Source organism: Nerophis ophidion, linkage group LG04, assembly GCF_033978795.1.
Source record: "Nerophis ophidion isolate RoL-2023_Sa linkage group LG04, RoL_Noph_v1.0, whole genome shotgun sequence".
NCBI classification, from domain to species: domain Eukaryota; kingdom Metazoa; phylum Chordata; class Actinopteri; order Syngnathiformes; family Syngnathidae; genus Nerophis; species Nerophis ophidion.
In genome coordinates, this window is record NC_084614.1 from 44,264,489 (window position 1) to 44,270,488 (window position 6,000).

The following is a 6,000-nucleotide window of genomic DNA, read 5'->3' on the forward strand; positions in this document are numbered from 1 at the left end:
TCACCATGGTTCGGTCCTTGGCCCTGCACTCTTCAGCATCTACATGCTGCCACTGGGTGACGTCATACGCAAATACGGTGTTAGCTTTCACTGTTATGCTGGTGACACCCAACTCTACATGCCCCTAAAGCTGACCAACACGCCGGATTGTAGTCAGCTGGAGGCGTGTCTTAATGAAATCAATCAATGGATGTCTGCTAACTTTTTGCAACTCAAACCCAAAAAAAAACGGAAATGCTGATAATCGGTCCTGCTAGACACCGACCTCTATTTAATAATACAACTCTAACATTTGACAACCAAACAATTAAACAAGGGGACTCGGTAAAGAATCTGGGTATTATCTTCGACCCAACTTTGTTACATCTGTTCGTTATCGTGGTGCCGTTCGATTCCCTCGAGGATGCGTCAAAATAGAACACAGCAAAGGTAAGTTTTAACAGATTTATTCTACAACAATGATCTAAGAAACAAAACACTGGAGCTAACTAAAGGAAACCAAAGATGCTAGTATGAGAACTAGGTGATAAAAAATGCAAACTAAACTGACCCGTAGGCACAAAAGAGAAAACAGAACCTTCAGCATGAGAACTGGAATGAACAATGGCTAGCGTGAAAAACTTAGCGAGAATATACATACATGAAAGTATTGCAGGCGTAACTCGTTGCGTGAAAAGCAAATCATGAACCCAGAAAGAATAATGAAAAGGGACGGGCTTAAATAGGGAAGTAATCAAAAGTGACAGGTGTGCAGAAACCTTGATTAGCAGGTGGGATCAATGAGCAACCATGGTGACTGACTAAACAGGAAGTAAGAGGGTAGAACGACGGAGTGATACAACAACTGGAAGTATAAACAATAATATGTGGTGATCCAAGTAGCGGATCACAACAGTATATCCCCCCCAAAAAAGACAGATTCCAGATGTCCAATAAACAACAAAGAAAAAACTTGAACCCCCTCCCCACAACAAGACAGTCCACAGAAGAAGGGAGGGCGGAGAGAGGACATGGCGGAGGGTCGCCAGGTCGCGTGTCCCCGAATCCACCGAGGACAGGCAATGTGGCGGCGGCGGATGGAACGCCTCTGCCGAAAGAGTTTTGGTGGGCGACTTCGAAAAGGCCACATCAGCGGCCGCCTTGCAGGATGAGGTGCCCAGCGAGGCGGGCGACCCGGGCACGGCCACATACGCGGCCGACATGGAGGAGGGAGTGTCCGGCGAGGAGGACGACCTCGCAGAGGCCACATCCGTGGCCGACATGGTGGAGGACGCTTCAGCACCGAAGTTATAGCTGGCTTGGACGTAGCAGACGAGGGTGCGGGGACTGCAGCCAAAGTAGGCCCGGGTGCAGCAGGCGAAGAGGAAGCGGTTGCTGCAGCCGAAGCAGATGGCGTCATCGTTGTCGTGTAGACAGGTGCAGGTGCTGCAGCCGAAGAAGGCGTCATTGGCGGCGTGGAAGCCCCAGGTGTCCTCGGCGTCGTGGAAGTCGCGGTAGTCATTGGCGGCATGGAGGCCGCAGGAGTCGTGGAAGGCGTGGAAGCCATGGGCGGCGTGGAAACCGCAGTAGTCATCGTCGACGTGAATGCAGGCGTAGTCGTCGGTGGTGCCGGCGTGGGCTCCAGCCCCGTCGTCGGTGCCGGTGTGGGCTCCAGCCCCGTCGGTGCCGGTGTGGGCTCCAGCCCTTTCGTCGGCGGTGCGTGGTGGCGTGGAGCTGGTACCGGTGCTTGGCGGCGTGGAGATGGTACCGGAGTGGGCTCCAGCTTAGGAACTGGTGCTGGAGTGGGCTCCAGCCCTGGAGTTGGTGCTGGCGTGAGAACCAGCTTAGAGTCTGAAACTAGCGTGAGAACCAGGCTAGAAACATTTTCTGGTGTGAAAACCAGGCTTGAGTCCTGTGCTGGTGTGAGAACCAGACTGGGAGAAGTAGCTGGTACAAAAACCAGGTGAGAGTCTGATGCTGGCTTTATAACCAGGCTAGGGACAAAACTAGATGGACTGGGACAGGGACTTGTGCCGAACACCGGAGGAGGAGATACGTGCTGGAGGTAATGACCTCGCAAGTCTGAACACTGGTGAAGGAGGTCTACAAGGCCGTTGAGACTTGGCCTGGGGAAAAACAGGTAAAGGTGGTCTGCATGGTGGCTGTGGTTTAGAGGGTAGCATCTGTGCTACCTCCGTAGCACAGCTACAGGCCATAGCCCCCCCCCCCCCTCCAGACGGGCATCCCAGACCCGTTCCCTATGGTCAGGGACTGACCTTAAGGGAGGGTGGTGGGAGGTTTGGAGGCGGGCCGACTCCTCCACTTTAATTTGTCCAGAATGTCCTTTAGAAAAGGGATGAAACACCTTGCACTTGGCCGGAGAATGAGGTTTTATAGGAGGTGTAGGAGAAGCAAATGATTGTGATTTACCAGAATAATAAAAAGAAAAATTGTCCTGATAATTTTGTATTTTATCATAAATGTTATTGTTAGAAAATTGTTGAGAAGTAGATTTACTGTCCACAATATAAAAATCTTCAGCAAAGATATCGACGACAGGGGGTGGTGTTGCGTCACCGGTGGGCATTCCCCACATGTCGTCATCACTACAGTCTGAGATGGTGTCATGGCGGCCGAAGGAATGATCGGCGGCTACATCCAGCGGCCTGTGAACACCACTTCCCTCCATCCTGAAGCCGGATTTAAATGGAAGATGCGAGACTACTGGTCTGGGTAAGGAGTCAGTTAAATTAGAACAAGTTTTTTCTGCTTTGAGTGTTTCAGAGTTGGACATGTGTTTTACTGAGGTGGCTAACTATGATGCGTGCAGTTTATCAAAGCAACAAACAAACAATCGGAAAATTCCCGTCGTATCAATTCCTAGATATGGTCGTAATTATACTAAATGCACTGGGCATAAACACAACATTATTAATATTGCTACTACGGATAATTTGATCAAAAATTCCCTAAAACAGCCCACTACCTATAATATAGGTTTTTTAAACATAAGATCATTGTCTCCCAAAACGTTGTTGGTTAATGATATCATCAGAGACAACAATCTTAACGTCATCGGTCTCAGCGAAACCTGGCTTAAACCAAACAACTTTTTTGCGCTAAACGAGGCATGTCCTCCTAACTTTACACATGCGCATACTGCCCTTCCTCTTAAAAGGGGTGGGGGGGTCGCACTAATATACAACGAAAACTTTAACCTTAGTCCTAACATAAATAATAAATATAAATCGTTTGAGGTGCTTACTATGAGGTCTGTCACACCGCTGCCTCTACACCTGGCTGTTATCTACCGCCCCCCAGGGCCCTATTCGGACTTTATCAATGAATTCTCAGAGTTCGTTGCTGATCTAGTGACACACGCCGATAATATAATCATAATGGGGGACTTTAATATCCATATGAATACCCCATCGGACCCACCGTGCGTAGCGCTCCAGACTATAATTGATAGCTGTGGTCTCACACAAATAATAAATGAACACACGCATCGCAACGGTAGTACGATAGACCTAGTGCTTGTCAGGGGTATCACCGTTTCCAAAGTTACGATACTCCCGTATACTAAAGTATTGTCCGATCATTACCTTATAAAATTCGAGGTTCAGACGCATGTTCGGCAAACTAATAATAATAATAACTGCTATAGCAGCCGCAACATTAATACGGCCACAACGACAACTCTTGCTGACCTACTGCCCTCTGTAATGGCACCATTCCCAAAGTATGTGGGCTCTATTGATAACCTCACTAACAACTTTAACAACGCCCTGCGCAAAACCATTGACAACATTGCACCGCTAAAGTTAAAAAAGGCTCCAAAAAAGCGTACCCCGTGGTTTACAGAAGAAACTAGAGCTCAGAAATTATTATGTAGAAAGCTGGAACCCAAATGGCGCACGACTAAACTTGAGGTGCACCATCAAGCATGGAGTGATGGTTTAATAACTTATAAACACATGCTTACCTTAGCTAAAGCTAAATATTACTCAAATCTCATCCACCGTAATAAAAACGATCCTAAATTTTTGTTTAGTACTGTAGCATCGCTAACCCAACAAGGGACTCCCTCCAGTAGCTCCACCCACTCAGCTGAAGACTTTATGCAATTCTTTAGTAAGAAAATTGAAGTCATTAGAAAGGAGATTAAAGACAATGCGTCCCAGCTACAACTGGGTTCTATTAACACTGACACGATTGTATATACGACTGATACTGCCCTCCAAAATAGTTTCTCTTGTTTTGAGGAAATAACATTAGAGGAATTGTTACAACGTGTAAATGGAATAAAACAAACAACATGTTTACTTGACCCACTTCCTGGGAAACTGATCAAGGAGCTCTTTGTATTATTAGGTCCATCAGTGCTAAATATTATAAACTTATCACTTTCCTCGGGCACTGTTCCCCTAGCATTCAAAAAAGCGGTTAGTCATCCTCTCCTTAAAAGACCTAACGTCGATCCTGACCTCATGGTAAACTACCGACCGGTGTCTCACCTTCCCTTTATTTCAAAAATCCTCGAAAAAATTGTTGCGAAGCGGTTAAATGAACACTTAGCGTCTAACAATCTATGTGAAACCTTTCAATCCGGTTTCAGGGCAAATCACTCCACGGAGACAGCCCTCGCAAAAATGACTAATGATCTATTGCTAACGATGGATTCTGATGCGTCATCTATGTTGCTGTTCCTCGATCTTAGCGCTGCTTTCGATACCGTCGATCATAATATTTTATTAGAACGTATCAAAACACGAATTGGTATGTCAGACTTAGCCCTGTCTTGGTTTAACTCTTATCTTACTGATAGGATGCAGTGCGTCTCCCATAACAATGTGACCTCGGACTACGTTAAGGAAACGTGTGGAGTTCCCCAGGGTTCGGTCCTTGGCCCTGCACTCTTCAGCATCTACATGCTGCCGCTAGGTGACATCATATGCAAATACGGTATTAGCTTTCACTGTTATGCTGATGACACCCAACTCTACATGCCCCTAAAGCTGACCAACACGCCGGATTGTAGTCAACTGGAGGCGTGTCTTAATGAAATTAAACAATGGATGTCCGCTAACGTTTTGCAACTCAACGCCAAAAAAACGGAAATGCTGATTATCGGTCCTGCTAGACACCGACCTCTATTTAATGATACAACTCTAACATTTGACAACCAAACAATTGAACAAGGCGACACGGTAAAGAATCTGGGTATTATCTTTGACCCAACTCTCTCCTTTGAGTCACACATTAAAAGCGTTACTAAAACGGCCTTCTTTCATCTCCGTAATATCGCTAAAATTCGCTCCATTCTGTCAACTAAAGACGCTGAGATCATTATCCATGCGTTTGTTACGTCTCATCTCGATTACTGTAACATATTATTTTCGAGTCACCCCATGTCTAGCATTAAAAGATTACAGTTGGTACAAAATGCGGCTGCTAGACTTTTGACAAGAACAAGAAAGTTTGATCACATTACGCCTGTACTGGCTCACCTGCACTGGCTTCCTGTGCACTTAAGATGTTACTTTAAGGTTTTACTACTTACGTATAAAATACTACACGGTCTAGCTCCATCCTATCTTGCCGATTGTATTGTACCATATGTCCCGGCAAGAAATCTGCGTTCAAAGGACTCCGGCTTATTAGTGATTCCCAAAGCCCAAAAAAAGTCTGTGGGCTATAGAGCGTTTTCATTTCGGACTCCAGTACTCTGGAATGCCCTCCCGGTAACAGTTCGAGATGCCACCTCAGTAGAAGCATTTAAGTCTCACCTTAAAACTCATTTGTATACTCTAGCCTTTAAATAGACTCCCTTTTTCGACCAGTTGATCTGCCGTTTCTTTTCTTTTTCTCCTATGTCCCACTCTCCCTTGTGGAGGGGGTCCGGTCCGATCCGGTGGCCATATACTGCTCGCCTGTGTATCGGCTGGGAACATCTCTGCACTGCTGATCCGCCTCCGCTTGGGATATTTTCCTGCTGGCTCCGCTGTGAACGGGACTCTC